Raw genomic sequence first — 17,577 nt, forward strand, 5'->3', positions numbered from 1 at the left:
TATACCGTTGTTTCCACTGTCATAAAAACGGGCTGATGACTTCCTTGTTCTATGAAGTCCCTCCTTCAGAAATACGTAACGAGTTCTGATTGTGCCAGCGGTTCCTGTGTTGTGATTCGACAGCAGCTTAGCGAACCTTGCCCGGAAAGGTCACGCCTCTTACCATAACATGGAGATGCACGCGCTCAGTGTTATTGTAAACATGTCTTTAATTTTACCCTATCAATTTGAGCCGGAATCAGACCCGGTGATTGGACTGCGGGATGAAAATAACACCATTTCGACGACATGGCGACAAACACACTCTACAAACGCAACTCTTGTGTATTCCTGTGGGTGGAGGTTAGTCAAAAAACTGTTTTAGTGACATCATTAAAGAAGGAAGTAGAGGGATGTAGTCCAAACTGGCCGTTCGATGTAGGCGACTTCTGTTAAATAAAATATCTCGCTTGGCATTGAGCTTTAAAATTTTACAGATTTTATTTATACTCTAACAACAACATTACACACTAACTAAAGTTTGAAACATGGGATCACGAAGAACGGGACCTTTAAATACTGTAATTCTGTCTACATGTGTATATCGGGATCGTGCGCAGGGGTGCGGGAAGTAGGGGTTCTGGGGGTGCTGTTTTCACAGGATTGTAAATGCAATGCAAAATTTTGTTCATTTATTCATTTTCAGCATATAGTAATTTATTTGTAATAAACACTTTAAGTGGGCTATTAAAACATTTTATTTATATGTTAAATTATGTTTTGTAAAACATATAGGCAGAGTGTGACGTCAGTGTGCATAGAAAGAATTTTACTCCTCAGCGCAAGTCCACTTTCGGTGTTGTGTAAGGTAGGCAGGTTTTTTGTGCTCATTTTCATTTCATGTCGCTGTACAGGATCTTTTATTGTATGTGACAGAAACCGCTCAATAACCGTTTTATTTAAAGGCTTAATCTATGTCCTGTAGACTGGCCCATTGCATTACGATTTCTAGTGTTCTTATTGATACGCTTGTTGTACTTCTTGACGTGTTTTAGGGGCCGTTCACATTTAGGGGCTGCACCGCGCCATGCCGCTTTCTCCTCCTTTCCACAAGCGCTTGCGCTCCCGTGGCGTCTGTCGTTGCTATTCAACCATGAACTGCACTCTCCACGATGACAAGGAAGTATCAGCAAAGGATAAATGGATTTCTAGCCCTTGCATTAGCTTTACTATTAGATATATTTATGGAGATGAGAAATAAAACCCCGCCCTGTACAGCTATGATCCGCTATTCGGCTGAGCTTTGGATGTTGTTATGGAACTCATATGGGCATAATGAACTCATTTTTGTGAAAACCTCAATTTTGACCAAAATTGACACATTTCTCGTTTTGCCAGTAGCTAGAAATTAGCCCATGCGCATTCCGACTCATTTTGGCAGCACGGGTCACATATATCCAAGAGTTTGTGCGGAGTGTGGAAGGCAGCTAAATTATAGCGCACTTTACTGCACGACATGGAGGCGCCGACGCGATCACTTGCTGTCATACAGATGAGAGCAATCCATCATTCCTACTTTTATTTGTGTATGCTCACAATAACAACAAAACGGTGTGCCTTTGTAAAATAAAATAAAATCTATGTATCTATTTAACTATTATAAAATTAATTTTAAAAAATCATTATATATTTATATGATAAATGAAAGTGAAAAAGACAAAATAGAATTATTTGTTTTGTTTTTTTCTTTTAAATTAGTGACAAACAAGTAATTTTGTAACCTACAGCACCATATACAAGATGAGTCAGTTAAACAGAGACAGACGGAGTGATAAAGTTGCTTATATTTTCATTTTGGTGGCAAGAATATTGCACATGGTGCCACCACATGGAGTTCTCAAATTAAAAAAACAACAACTATAGGCATCCAAGATAAACAGTACAGGCAAAAAATGGTAGACTACAAATTGTGGCAGCCATGTATTATGTTGCACTTATTAAAACATTATCAACCAACTGTTGTGTAATGCCAGCCATTTTTTACGTGCATTTGGTGCTTGGTGAGAGTTTGTTTTGGACCCTGCCATCATCTCATGCCGCTGACCAGCATCTAAAACATATTCAAGCCACAACTCTACTCTGAGAGGAGCAGAAGGCACACGGAAGGTGCTTTTAAAAGGGCAAAATGTACCTCTAAAACAAAGAGACAAAGCTTGCTTAGCTCCATGTTGATATTTATCGACTGAAAGAAGCATGCAGACCATTTTTGGTGTAGCTTATTGATTTCCATATATTTCTGAAGTCTCCAGTTCCTCTGTTTTTAGTGTTGCATGCAGTTCAGTTCTCGGTCAGGCCCGTGGAGCACCGGCGTAACAGAATAGCAGCTGAAAATGAAAAATAAGATACGTGTTGTGAAACACTTTATTGCGCTTTTTCAAGAGTGCGCTGCCGTGACAGATCGCAGATCAATACCAGCGGCTGCCCGCTGTCATCGCCCCGTGTCACCCTGCCCACATCTCATTCCTGCAACCTTCCCTCTGGACTCAGACCCGCTCAAAACTGAGAAAGAAAGAAAAATGGCTATAGATTTCCATGACAACCAACACATTTCTTTTTTTCCCCCTCGGGAAAAGCATGTTGCGATGTGATGTGTTAAAGCTGCAGACTGGAGTGACAGCGAGTGTGCCCTCGGAGGCTCACACACACACACGCTTTCTCAGTGTGGTTTTCATTTGCCACTATTTCAGCAGGGCCTGACAAACATGAATATCTATCCGTCTGCATTTTTAACTAACTCGGTGCAATCTTCAGGGCGTTTTTTCGTGTCATAATCTCTGATGTCTCTCTCGCACCGCACCGCATTCCCACAGCACTTTCGGATTGTAAAGCAAATGAACATGAGGCAGAGGGAAAATATATTTCTTCATTATGAAACAATTCTGTCTACAGGCAAAGCTGTAATGAAAAGCAGATAAGTCACAGGGAGATGGTGACGGCGGCGCGGCGGGAGGTCTCACTCACCAGCGCGTACGCTGATCTACTTTCTATGAATTTAGATATCTCTACAGCTGCTTTCTAATAAAAAAGTCATGAATCATTTTGCACAAAAACAATCCATCCTAAATAATAAGACAACGCAGTGTTTTATAGTACTTATTCAATAGAGATGGATGGCATATAACAGTAATATTGCATTGTGTTGAATGTACATATCACAACGTAGTTATTTTTGCTGGAAATTCAATGCAAGAAATAGCTTTTACATTAAACATAAATGTGCTAAAGCATATTTTTGGGGGGTAACAATTAACTAAATATGATGCAAATTTCATTTGATTATTTGCACAAACACAAACCAAATGATTATTAGTAAATACACAACTGGAAATAATTAAGTTTGGAATAATTAAAGGTGCCCTAGAACTAGTTTTAACAAGATGTAATATAAGTCTAAGGTGTCCCCTGAATGTGTCTGTGAAGTTTCAGCTCAAAATACCCCATAGATTTTTTTTTTAATCAATTTTTTTAACTGCCTATTTTGGGGCATAATTAGAAATGCGCCGATTCAGGCTGCAGCCCCTTTAATTGCTCGCGCTCTCCGCCCCCCCAGAGCTCTCGACTCTATCATTGCATAAACAAAGTTCACACAGCTAATATAACCCTCAAAATGGATCTTTACAAAGTGTTCGTCATGCATGCTGCATGCATACATCAGATCATGTGAGTATAGTATTTATTTGGATGTTTACATTTGATTCTGAATGAGTTTGAGGCTGTGCTCTGTGGCTAAAGCTAATATTACACACTGTTGGAGAGATTTATAAAGAATGAAGTTGTGTTTATGAATTATACAGACTGCAAGTGTTTAAAAAAATGAAAATAATGATGGCTCTCTTGTCTCCGTGAATACAGTAATAAACGATGGTAGCTTTAACCACATTTAACAGTACATTAGCAACATGCTAACGAAACATTTTAGAAAGACAATTTACAAATATCACTAAAAATCTCATGTTATCATGGATCATGTCAGTTATTATTGCTCCATCTGCCATTTTTCACTATTGTTCTTGCTCGCTTACCTAGTCTGATGATTCAGCTGTGCACATCCAGACATCCTGCCCTTGTGTAATGCCTTGAACATGAGCTGGCATATGCAAATATTGGGGGCGTACATAGTAATAATCCCGACTGTTACGTAAAAGCCTGTGTTATTTTGAGATTCGCCTGTTCTTCGAAGGTCTTTTAAACAAATGAGATTTATATAAGAAGGAGGAAACAATGGAGTTTGAAACTCACTGTATGTCATTTCCATGTACTGAACTCGTTATTGAACTATGCCGAGGTAAATTCAATTTTTCATTCGATGGCACCTTTAAGATGTTGTCAATGTTTTTGAAAGATGTCTCTTATGCTCACCAATGCTTGATTTATTTGATTAAAAATACAGTAAAAACAGCAATATTATTATAATTTAAAATATCTATTTTTATTTTGAATATATTTTAAAATGTAATTTATTTCCGTAATGGCAAAGCTGAAATTTCAATGTCACATGATCCTTCGGAAATCATTCTAATATTGTTTATGCTCACGAGAAACTAAAGAAACTGTTTTGGGTTGGAAAAAAAATGATTAACATTATAATTAGATTTCAAGAAAGATAATATAATAAAAAAGAACATGGTCCCTTTAAGACCAACACCATTAAATATATACACATCCACTGTCCATTCACACACCCATTCATAAAATATTTTATTGCTTACAGGGTGGAACTGCCTCAGAGATACATAAACATAAAACAGATCCATGTGATAGCATACATTTTTGTTCCCATCATCTCTGCAATAAACTGACAAACTAGATATAATAAAGTAAATATTTAAGAGAAATAAAGCTATTTGGTTATATATATATATATATATATATATTATACAGTAGATCATCTGTATATATTACTCTTGTTAGAGGCATTGAAAGAAACGTAAATAACCTGATATCTATGCTCAGTGAAAGTTCTTCAGGAAAGTCTAATTTTCATAAGAATCCTAAAGCGTGCTGTGCAACCACATTAAAATTCCCAGCACGTGCGGACCATTGGGATGTCATTAAGTGGGGTCAGGCTGCCCTTTTATACTAACCACTTAATGGGTTTGTACAGTAGTGTACTCTACATGATAAATGAACTCAACTGTAGAGATTACTAAAGAATGTTTAGGGAAATCCTAGAGCCATGAACCCAGTTCTAGAACAGCTGTTCTCTATGTTTACGCTTCTAGCATTACTTTGCATTAGCATCTTAATGATAAAGAGTTCAACAATTCTTCATCATTAACATTTAGTAGGGCTGTCAATAGATTTAAATTTGTAATTATCTGCCTTATATGCAAATTAATGAATTATTGTACCAGGGTCACCATGATTTTGCCAAGTAAGACATGTTCCTGGATCAATATATTTTATATTTTGTTGATCCTGGAACAACATTCTGTACGAAAATTTAGTCCTAACCCTTTCCCTACCCCTAAACCTAACCCTGGCCATAACTGAATAATACTGACGTAGAAGTACCTAACCCTGTTTATAAGCCTAAACTTGACATAAACAGTAAACTTGTCCCTCAAATCTGATTGGTTGATTGGAATGTTATTCAGGGATCAACAAAAATTGATCCAAAAACATGTTGTACTTGGTGAAATCACGGTCACAGTCATGAAGCATATGCTCATCACTGACCCGACAGTCCATAGACAATCATTTAGCAAATAGAGTCTGTCGATGTTAAAGGTGCCCTCGAATCAAAAATTGAATTTTCCTTAGCATAGTTGAATAACAAGAGTTCAGTACATGGAAAAGACATGCACTGAGTTTCAAACCCCATTGTTTCCTCCTTCTTATATAAACCTCATTTGTTTAAAATACATCCGGAGAACAGGCGAATCTCAACATAACACCGACTGTTACGTAACAGTCGGGGACTCCGCCCCCAATATTTGCATATGCTCATGATCCAGGCCAGGCGGAACCGCCCAGCGGAATCATCGGAAGTTCTGCAAGCAGAGTGAAGAAACAAGCCAAGCGAGGATAACAGCGAAAATGGCAGATCATGGAAATAAATGTTATGTTCCAGGCTGTGAAGGGGATGTGAAAACTTTTCATAGTCTTCCTCCAGAAAAAAACTGTCAAAAGGCATGGCTGATGTTTATCTATAACCGGATACCGGAACAATTTAACTCAAAGTTGTTAGTTTGCTCTGCCCATTTCACCACGGACAGCTTTTCTAACCTGGGACAATATCAAGCAGGCTTCGCTCAGCGTTTGACACTGAAGAAAGGGGTAATTCCAACTATATTCCCGCAAGCAGTAAGTAGTGCTTTTATCCACATCTTGGCTGTAGAAACTATTTCTGATTAAATGTAAAGTTTCTTAGTGAGCTAACAACATTAACGACCATGTACCCAGTGTTGTCTAGATCTAATGCAAGATGCTAGTACAGTAACAAATAGCAAAGTTTACGTAACTACTATTAACGGTGAGGTTAAAATTTATTACTGTCTTTGTTATATAAATCTATAACATAACCGTAGATACATATGCCAATTCTCTTTTGTCGGATATAATTATAATTTGACCTATATTTAACCAACAACACATTACACCGAAGCTAACTATGTTAGTTTATTTGCTTACAGATAGCTACAGATACTCGATCCTTCTAGCTAACTTTCTACACCGTTCAAACTGAAACGATAGTCATTTGACAAGACATTTAGTCACTTTTTTTCAAATATTTTTATTTTTGAGAACTTGTATGACTTGTATGCGTACACCTGTGGAAAAAGATATTTATAGACGATGTAAGTTTTTGTTACTAATAGCTAAATCGTAATCACACTACGGCAGCTGAGTAGTAAACATGACACTGCTTTTTTGGAATGTCTTCTATGCTTTACTTTGGTTGGCTAAATAAATCAAATTTAAAATCATATCGGTAATGTCAATATATTAGAAACAAATTTTCGTTCGTTGTTTAGAGTTGTTATTGCAAAGTGAAGAAGCTATCATTGTAAAACCATACAGCGACACATTATTACAATTATTTTTTTTTACAATGCTAAAAACAAAGTTGCAAATACTGACGTTATGAGTTATAGTGTAAAGTTAACGCTATATGCTAGTTCCATTGACGTAACAGTTACGTTTTGCAGGTGCATACTGAAAATAAAGACTAACTTACCACTCAGAAACGTCTATGGCCAATCGCAACAAAATTGGTTGTTCCTCTACATCTGCATCTTCGTCAGAAACAGGCTCAAACATATAAGGTTGAATACCAAAACTCTCCATCGTTCACGCCGTACAGTACAGATTTGTTCGCTATCAGTGTGAGCTACTGGAAGGAGCCGAACAGTGAAACAGCCAATCAGAGCGGAGCACCATATTACTATTCATGAGCCTTCCAAATAAGGCAAAAACAGACCTTTTCATTCTAGGGGCTATTTGTGGGGTTATAAATGGAGCTGTAAAACCATATCTGGACAATTTTCGGCCATAAAAAAGCCACATACCCTCTATGTAGATATCAGGGAACAATTTAAAATGTTTTTTCAAATCACTCAAGGGCACCTTTAAGGCCAAAGTATACTTCATTTTTTACACATACACGAGGGTCAGCGTACACTGCGCGTGACGCGAATTTCGTCATCAGAATAGTACGCATGTACTGAACGTGCACCGCCAAATTTTCACATTGTAAGCGCAGGTCACACATGCACATTTCATTTCATTACTGGATCCACAAAGTGGCAACCATGCCCTGCTGGCATCAATTCACAAGGTAGTTGAAGAAAAACTGCATAAACAGAACAGACCGGAACGCATGCAAGCTACAGCGACAATAGAGGCCTATATAGACGAGAGATTGTGTGAAGAGTTTAGAAAGTACCCTCATTTGTATAACTCTAGCATGAAAGAATACAAAGATGTTTATATGGGTTGTAATTTATAGAGGTATAGCAATTGCATGTCACAATGCGCATGCGTCGAACGCATGTGTACTCATACGAGTCAAGGCTGTGAGTTCGACTGTGCCCATAAAAAAACAAAGTATACTTTCTGCTTTAGGATCTGTTCAGACAGGAGGTGTTCTTAAATTTTTGAAAACCAGATAAGTCTCATGCAATAATTTTTATATAATCAATGCAAGTAATATTAAAGGTGCCATCGAACGTTTTTTTACAAGATGTAATATAAGTCTAAGGTGTCCCCTGAATGTGTCTGTGAAGTTACAACTCAAAATACCCCATAGATTTTTTTTTAATTAATTTTTTTAACTGGCTATTTTGAGGCAGAATTAGAAATGCACCGATTCATGCTGCGGCCCCATTAAATCGCGCGCTCTCCGCCCCCTCCCGAGCTCTCGACTCTATCATTGCATAAACAAAGTTCACACAGCTAATATAACCCTCAAAAGGGATCTTTACAAAGTGTTCGTCATGTAGCATGTCTAATCGCATAAGTATAGTGTTTATTTGGATGTTTACATTGATTCTGAATGAGTTTGAGGCTATGCTCCGTGGCTAACGGGCTAATGCTACACTGTTGGAGAGATTTATAAAGAATGAAGTTGTGTTTATGAATTATACAGACTGCAAGTGTTTAAAAATGAAAATAGCGACGGCTCTCGTCTCCGTGAATACAATAATAAACGATGGTAACTTTAACCACATTTAACAGTACATTAGCAACATGCTAACGAAACATTTAGAAAGACAATTTACAAATATCACTAAAAATATCATGTTATCATGGATCATGTCAGTTATTATTGATCCATCTGCCATTTTTCACTTTTGTCCTTGCTTGCTTACCTAGTCTGATGATTCAGCTGTGCAGCTGCAGACGTTAATACTGGCTGCCCTTGTGTAATGCCTTGAACATGGGCTGGCATATGCAAATATTGGGGGCGTACATATTAATGATTCCGACTGTTACGTAACAGTCGGTGTTATGTTGAGATTCGCCTGTTCTTCGGAGGTCTTTTAAACAAATGAGATTTATATAAGAAGGAGGAAACAATGGAGTGATTCAACTATGCCGAGGTAAATTCAATTTTCAATTCGATGGCACCTTTAATAAATCAATATGTACATAATATTTAAATAATACTAGTAATAGTAAATTACCAATAATAAATCAATAATATTTAAATCAATACTAGTAATAAACGAATATTATTGGAGTATGTTTTACAGGAAAATAGTAATTTAGACTTGCTAGTTCAAAATTTCACTTTAATTTAATGTTACTTGCTGCTTCTTTATAATTATTTGTGAAATTTACTAAAAAATCCTATAGTGTATTAAGTAATCATTACTATTTAAATAATCAATAGTGTAACCTGTCTTAGAATTCCTAATCATTTGTGATGTCATAAGGATAATGAGAGTATTATGCCACATTATGAGATGATAAAGAATTCTTCAATATGAGTTTGAGAATTCAATAAAAAAAAATCTCTATAGAGGTAAACATGCTGTCTTTTAGAGTTTGTTCACATCTGGCAGGTTTGGTTAGATTAAAACGAACTGATTGTTCTGTTAGTGTGGTTCATTTGAATAAGTGTGAAGTTGAACACTGAAATTTGACTGAAATTTGAATGCGACACGAACCAAAGTTGGTTCTTCTCGTCATACGTTGCCCATTACAGTTCAGTAAAGGCATCTGAACTGCCATCTCCTTTTAAGACCTTTCTTCAGTCTTAAAAATGACAGTCTGAATGCTAAGTGACAAGTGTGAACATTCTAAATGTGGTTGAAAAACCTGTAGTTAAACCAAACTACCAGAATTTTCCTCAAAGGAACAAAACAGCCAACTGACCTGTTTATAAAATGAAAAACTTTTCATTCGACATTGTCATTGACCTACGTCAACAAAGAAATATTTTCATGAATAGTCTATATATTGGTAGCATTGATGTAACCTTAAGGATAAATTTCATACCGGTTATTTAGATCTAATTTCCCTTCAATCCATCCTGTCCTTCTCTCCATGAACGATTAGAGTGCAACATATTTGCTTTGACCTTGTGCAACTTGCATTTCTAGTCTGATCTTCAGCCTTGGCAAGATTAAGCCCCATGTCTTTAGCGTCTGACAGACGTCCCATTCAGAGCCCGAATAAAGAGGCCAAGGGAGAAGTCTGAGACGCTCGGGCCGTAATCTCGCCTTCCCACCGCTTCCCGGATCAGCACAGCTCATCAGAACAGAACTGAGGGAAAAACTCAGACGGCCAAAAGCTATCCTTTGAAGGTTATTTACGCCACAGAAAAATCTGTGAACAATTCCACCCATAACTGTTAAGAAATGACAGGAATCAGACGTGTTAATAAGATGGAATGTGAGACAATGTCCTCTGTGGGAATATAAGAAATGCTAATTATTTGGAACACAAACATTAACACACCATTCGCTCATGAATATTATAATGCTGCAGGCACTGGGTTGCAAAAAATGATCTGGCATTATAATAGATTTTCAGGAGGGAAACATGCTTTCTGGTTTATCATTAAGGACTTAAGTTCTTTCAAAGGCTGGTGAAACACATAATATGCATCTCGACAACAAAACAACAGGGGACTCCAAGTTTTGTGGCTAATAATATTCTTTCATCCCCTCTTTGAAGTGATTCATGAAATGTTAATCAACATGAATGTGCTAAAAGTCACATTTAATCACACTAATTGCAGTCAGTGTAATACAGAAATACACTGCAAAAAAAAAGGAAAAAATCTTATTTTCCAGTAAAAAATATAACAAAATGCATATAATACTCTATAAATACATAAACTCTATATATCTATACTCTAAACTCTATAAATAAATATCCTAAATCCACCCTAAATATCATCCTGACATCTTAAACTAAAACATGATACATATATTAAAGAGAATTTTAGAGAATATATGTTGATTTTTTTTTTATTTGTCATACCCCACAGGAATTGTTTTACAATTTTGTTTTAAACCTCACTATATTTTGTAAAATCTATGTTTAAAGAAGAATTAGCAGAAGTTCAACCTAAAATGAAAACTCATCATTTACTCACCCTGGTGTTGTTCTAATGCCGTATGCCCTTCTTTCTTTTTTGGACCATAAAAGGAGAATTGTTTAAAGGTCCCATTCTTCGTGATCCCATGTTTCAAACTTTAGTTAGTGTGTAATGTTGTTGTTCGAGTATAAATAAAATCTGTAAAATTTTAAAGCTCAAAGTTCAATGCCAAGCGAGATATTTTATTTAACAGAAGTCGCCTACATCGAACGGCCAGTTTGGACTACATCCCTCTACTTCCTTCTTTAATGACGTCACTAAAACAGTTTTTTGACTAACCTCCGCCCACAGGAATACACAAGAGTTGCGTTTGTAGAGTGTGTTTGTCGCCATGTCGTCGAAACGCTGTTATTTTCATCCCGCAGTCCAATCACCGGGTCTGATTCCGGCTCAAATTGATAGGGTAAAATTAAAGACATGTGTACAATAACACTGAGCGCGTGCATCTCCATGTTATGGTAAGAGGCGTGACCTTTCCGGGCAAGATGCGCTAAACTGCGGTCGAATCACAACACAGGAACCGCTGGCACAATCAGAACTTGTTACGTATTTCTGAAGGAGGGACTTCATAGAACAAGGAAGTCATCAGCCCGTTTTTATGACAGTGGAAACAGCGGTATACAGATAAGTAAATTATGTGAAAAATACTGTGTTTTTTTACACGCGAAACGTTAACACATGTTATATTGCACACTATAAACACAATCAAAGCTTCAAAAAACCACGAAAAACGGGCCCTTTAAAAAAAAAATGTCCTGCTTGCGATCATCTATATAATGGCAATGAATAGCAACCAACAACCAGCTTTTTAAAAAAAGACGGAAAATTATCATAGAATGGTCTAGTGCTACACATGCTACACGTACAAGACACACCGAAATTGAATGTAATATTTAACGAAAATCCTGACCTTGGCTGTTGGTCTTCTGTGAACGGCTACACGACGCGCGTATTCATGAGACTCTATTTGGCTACGTTCACACTGCAAGCCTTAATGCTCAATTCCGACCTATGGCTCCGATCCGTAATGTATGATGTGTGTAATGTGGCCAATATCAGATTCCAGTGTGAACAGATCACGGTCCTGAACTGATCCACATGTGCAAAAGAACGATAAAAAAGTCATGCAGCACTCTGTCATATGGAAGTAAACACGAAGGACATTAAAGAAAGTGATTATGTGTTTATTTATTGTGCGATCTACCGCAGAACCCAGCAAATTTATGCACAGGCAATATTAAAATCAAAGACGAGGATGCGAAAAAAGAGAGCAGAATTGTGACGAATGTCGATCTAGAGTGATGTAAAATAAAAGTCGCATGAATTCAGATATGACTGTTCAGACTGAAGTCAGATTGCAGAACATCAGACTGTAACACAGTTCGTATGTATGGGAAGAAGGAGGCGGGAACTGGCGAACGTTAAAACAATAATCTTTAATAAAATAAACAAAGAACAAAACAAAAGTAATGCTGACAGACCCTCGTGGACATCTGCCGGCCACACCAACATAATAAAAACATAAAATAATATCCAGGCCTGGTCCTCTCTCGTCCTTCACTGTCGTCGCTCCTCCTTTTATGCTCCCGGAGCTCCTCCGTGAGAGACTCAAGGCCGGTGCGCCTCGCAGGTGATGCTCGTTATCACTTGCGTCACCAGCCTCACACCGTTCCCTCACGGCTCTCGCCCGCCCTGCTCGTCACATACCCCCATTGCCCCTCGCAGGCCGGGGGGTACTCCCGCAACTGCGCTTACTCCCCCCCCTGGGGGCCTGTCTCGGCAGCACCTGGGGGTAAGGACAGACGAGACAAGAGAAAGGAGACGGAAGCAAGGGGAGCGACAGGACGAGAGAGGGGAGAGAAAAAAAAATTTCTGGGTCCGGCTCCCAGACACACTGCCACTCGGTCCTCAGCCAGCCGAGAGGCTCTTCCTCGCGGTGTCATGCGATGGCACTGGATGCTTGGTGGACGGCCCGATCCTCGACCGCCTCCTGGCCGGCAATGGCTCCTCCGGTTGAGGGCAGCCGGCAGCGAGTCCGCCGTCCCCTGCTCCTCCCCTTCATGGCGGACGGTAGCAGGCTCCGGCCCACGGCGGACGACGGCACTCCTCCGCTCCCTCCAGGATGGTAGCCACCCCACCTCGTCCCAGGAACACAGCATCCGGGTCTCCGTCCCACCTTCCACAAGGCTCCAGTACCACCGCCTCGGGCAGCCTTTAGCGGTCTTCGCTGCCCGAACTCCGCAGCACCGCGATCCCCCTCAGCAGCGAGGGCTCTCCGACAGCATGTCCCTCCTTCCTCCCAGGTTTCGGCACCAATGTAACACAGTTCGTATGTACGGGAAGAAGGAGGCGGGAACCAGCGAACGTTAAAACAATAATCTTTAATAAAATAAACAAAGAACAAAACGAAAGTAATGCTGGCAGACCCTCGCGGACATCTGCCGGCCACACCAACATAAAACATAAAATAATATCCAGGCCTTGTCCTCTCTCGTCCTTCACTGTCGTCGCTCCTCCTTTTATGCTCCCGGAGCTCCTCCGTGAGAGACTCAAGGCCGGTGCGCCTCACAGGTGATGCTCGTTATCACTTGCGTCGCCCTGCTCGTCACACAGACCTATATTGGATTTAGGACCACAAATGGAAGTGGCCACAAATGCACATTTACCTGCAGTCTGAACGTAGCCTTACGCCGGTTTCACACCGCAAGCGTCAGCGGTGCGTCATATTTCATATATCCCGCTCATATTTCAGATCACTAGGAGGCCAGAAACTGAAGACAAGAGTTTTGAAGTTGAAAAACTTGAATATTTTTTTGTTCTTGTCATCCATAACTGGACTTTTAAGTGTATTAACTTTGTCTGTAGGATACAGCAAAATAAAGTATGGCATAGCAATAAACAATTAAAACGGACAAAATATACCCATTTAGCCATTAAAAACATGAAAAAATAAAGGAAAAAACATCAGACAGGCAAATCTTGTGGTCTTGCGAATCCAGCCACTTTGCTTCTGAAATGCTTCTGATGTGAGTTGACACCGCGCAGAGGACGGAACAAAACCTTGCCGGTTTACAACCGGAGTACCAGCCTCAGTGAAGAAAGTACACGGATTCTTTTTGGGATTTCTGGGTGTTGGATTTCATGTCACATTTTTATTAAATGTTTCTAATATAATTTTTAATAATATAATATATTTTTTATTTTATTTATTATATATACTGTATACATCTTCATTTTTCACAACCTGAGTGCTTTTTCCTGGTGAATGAACCACAGTGCTAATAGAGTCTCATGAATGTGCAACCGTGCACAGAAGACCAACGGCCAAGGTCAGGATTTTCCCACCAAATCGCGCATGCCATGCAGTAGGTAACAGAGAGGTGCTAACGCTGGGTTATTAAAGCTAGCAAGCGATAAAGATGGCTTTGGGGACGGCAAGATGTGAATGTCGAAGTTGAGCATTATTTATTTATATTCGGTACATTTCACTGTGGATTATTTGGTCAAATTGCAAACATAATTTTATGATATGGTCTTGTGACAATATGCGAGTAACTGTGTTAATTCTAATGCCTGATCTTTGACCAGTAATTTCTGATATTAATGATTCATGTACAGTCAGATGTTCATGGTCTATGTGTCAGTAAATCAAACCAGTGACTAAACGGTCAACTTCACATTGTTTCTCTTAGTAGGATGAAAATAATCTGTTATTTAAACTGTTCTTAGATTATATATAGAAAGAATGCTCCCTTTACAATCGCTGGAGCTGTCAATCAAACAGCACAAGTTTATCAGTGACTGAGTTCTGGACTCTCCTGTTAAAATCAACGAATCTCTTATTTACATCGTGTTTGCACTGTTAGTTATGATGAAAACATTTGTGAGTACAGAAATCGAGTTGCAAAGAATGCTGCATTCATGCACTCAGCAACATGTCTATGATTGGCTACAATGTTCATCACTGCAACCTTTCATGCTACAATCTAAAAATAATGCTATATTCAGCACTTTTCATGATTAGTTAACCTTGAGAGCTCTAATATTAAAAATGTGCTAAAAGTTGTCGAGAGAGTTCCACATAGAGAGTAATACTTAGCTATTTCATATGCAAAGATGTTAGCCAATCACAGCAGTGGGCGTTTTCACTGAAGTCGACACAACCCTTAAAGGATTAGTCCACTTTTAAATACACTTTTCCTGATAAATTTACTCACCCCCATGTCATCCAAGATGTTCATGTCTTTCTTTCGTCAGTCGAAAAGAAATGAAGGTTTTTGAGGAAAACATTCCAGGATTATTCTCCTTACAGTGGATTTCAATGGCTACCAACAGATTGAAGGTCAAAATTACAGTTTCAGTGCAGCTTCAAGGGCTTTAAACGATACCAGATGAGTAATAAGGGTCTTATCTAGCGAATCGATCAGTCATTTTCTAAACAAATACAACCGTTTATGCTTTATAAACAAAATATCGCCTTGAACGTACTTTCCGCTTCCGCATTCTTCATAACGCTTACGCTGAATGTCCTACGCCTTCCCTATTCAAGTTACGGAAAAAAACTAAACTGGCGCCGCGCTCGTTCCGTAAGTAGAATAGGGAAGGCGTAGAACATTCAGCGTAAGCGTTATGAAGAATGCGGAAGCGGAAAGTACGTTCAATGCGATATTTTGTTTATAAAGCATAAACGGTTGTATTTTTTTTTCGAAAATGACCGATCGATTTGCTAGATAAGACCCTTATTACTCATCTGGTATCGTTTAAAGCCCTTGAAGCTGCACTGAAACTGTAATTTTGACCTTCAATCTGTTGGTAGCCATTGAAATCCACTGTAAGGAGAATAATCCTGGAATGTTTTCCTCAAAAACCTTCATTTCTTTTCGACTGACGAAAGAAAGACATGAACATCTTGGATGACATGGGGGTGAGTAAATTTATCAGGAAAAGTGTATTTAAAAGTGGACTAATCCTTTAAAACAGGGCGTTCAAATCAGAGGGCTAAAATCAGGGTAGAAAAAATGCCTTTTATTTCTAAATTATGACAATTTTTGATGTAAAAATCATTATAAGTGCACCCCATGAAACATTATAAAACAATAAAACAATGCAGTTCATGACCCCTTAAAAAAAGTATATTTTGTACATTAGGAAATTAAATAGCATAATATTTCTTTAAAAACTTCAAAACAATTATCAGAGCTGAAAGAAAAAGATTAGTTTACATTACAGTAATTATCATGAAAATCATATCACAATACAAAAAAACCTTAATGTTCCTAAAAATAGGCTGCAATAACAGCCGCACATGTCTTTGAGATTCACCTATCAAGCTTTACATGTAATTAGACAAGTTACTTTTTAATTAGCAGTGAATTAGAAATATCTTCAAAGAATTATTTGCATATTTAATATGTCTAAGGTCTCCCTTACACAAGTGTGTGTGTGTGGGCGCATACACACGAGACATGTTATATAAGCAAAAGAGAATTCCCTATGTATTATTAAAGTCTGTCTCTTTATCAAATATTCCCTTTTCTGCAATAAAACATAAGCAAAGACAGACACACAATCCCAAAGGGCACACACTATCTGCACACTTTAGCATTTCATTACCGACCTGGGCTTTATGTATATGTGTGTGTTTAAATGCTAAACCAGGGTTTAACATCTATCCTGGTTACTTCTCATTTCCATTTGACCTGCTTCATCTATGTGTGCGCGCTTGTTAAAAATGCAGGTGGAGAGACAGACGGAGAGACACAGAGAGAGAGAGAGAGAGAGAGAGAGAGAAAGATCCAGATGAGATAGGGCATCTGTTCTTCTCTCCACCAGACGTCAGCCTCTTCTGTCTGTCATATCATATTTCATAACTCTTATCTTTTTTGGGGCTTGCAAAAAAAAACAAAAAAAAAAAAAAAACACATATTTTGCATCAGCATCTCTCTCTCTCTTTTTTCTAATTATCTTTAGAGGTGGATTGTGTATAACAGATATGAGCATAAAAACGGCCCAATCAAATTGAAGGACTGTTGTATAATGAAATTTTTGTTGCTTGCATGTCAGTGTCAATGTCGAATGGCCGTCAATGAAAAAAAATATGCTTTTTCCCATATAATGATACAGTTATTGTATACTCCAGCAAGATCTAACCAGTCATACCTTGACCCTCTGTCACCTGCCAAAGTCAGCCTTTCAGCAAATCAGTTAGGGCGAATCTCGCATAACATAATTAATATTCATGACCTATGCCGCGCCTGGCACAGTTTGAGTTGACAGAAAGTAAACATCCTGAAGAGAGAGACGAGCAAAACACAGAACAGAGAAGTCATCTTAGACATAGATTGTGCATTTTATATTCATAGTTGTCAACAATTTTTCAGGCCCAATTATTAAACGATTATGGCAAAATGTCCTGAAAGTTTCACTTGTTAGCTTACAAAAGGTCTGCCATATGAGATTTTCTGTGACAATTAGGCATTGAAAAC

General features: G+C 38.4%; 1 protein-coding gene across 12 annotated transcripts in view; it reads right to left on the bottom strand.

Annotated features, from left to right (window-relative positions):
• The window catches only part of khdrbs3 (KH domain containing, RNA binding, signal transduction associated 3), a 180,630-nt gene that overhangs the window by 83,683 nt on the left and 79,370 nt on the right, over positions 1-17,577 (bottom strand). The window lies entirely within an intron of this gene.

The sequence above is a fragment of the Megalobrama amblycephala genome, linkage group LG9 (assembly GCF_018812025.1).
Source record: "Megalobrama amblycephala isolate DHTTF-2021 linkage group LG9, ASM1881202v1, whole genome shotgun sequence".
Lineage (NCBI taxonomy): Eukaryota > Metazoa > Chordata > Actinopteri > Cypriniformes > Xenocyprididae > Megalobrama > Megalobrama amblycephala.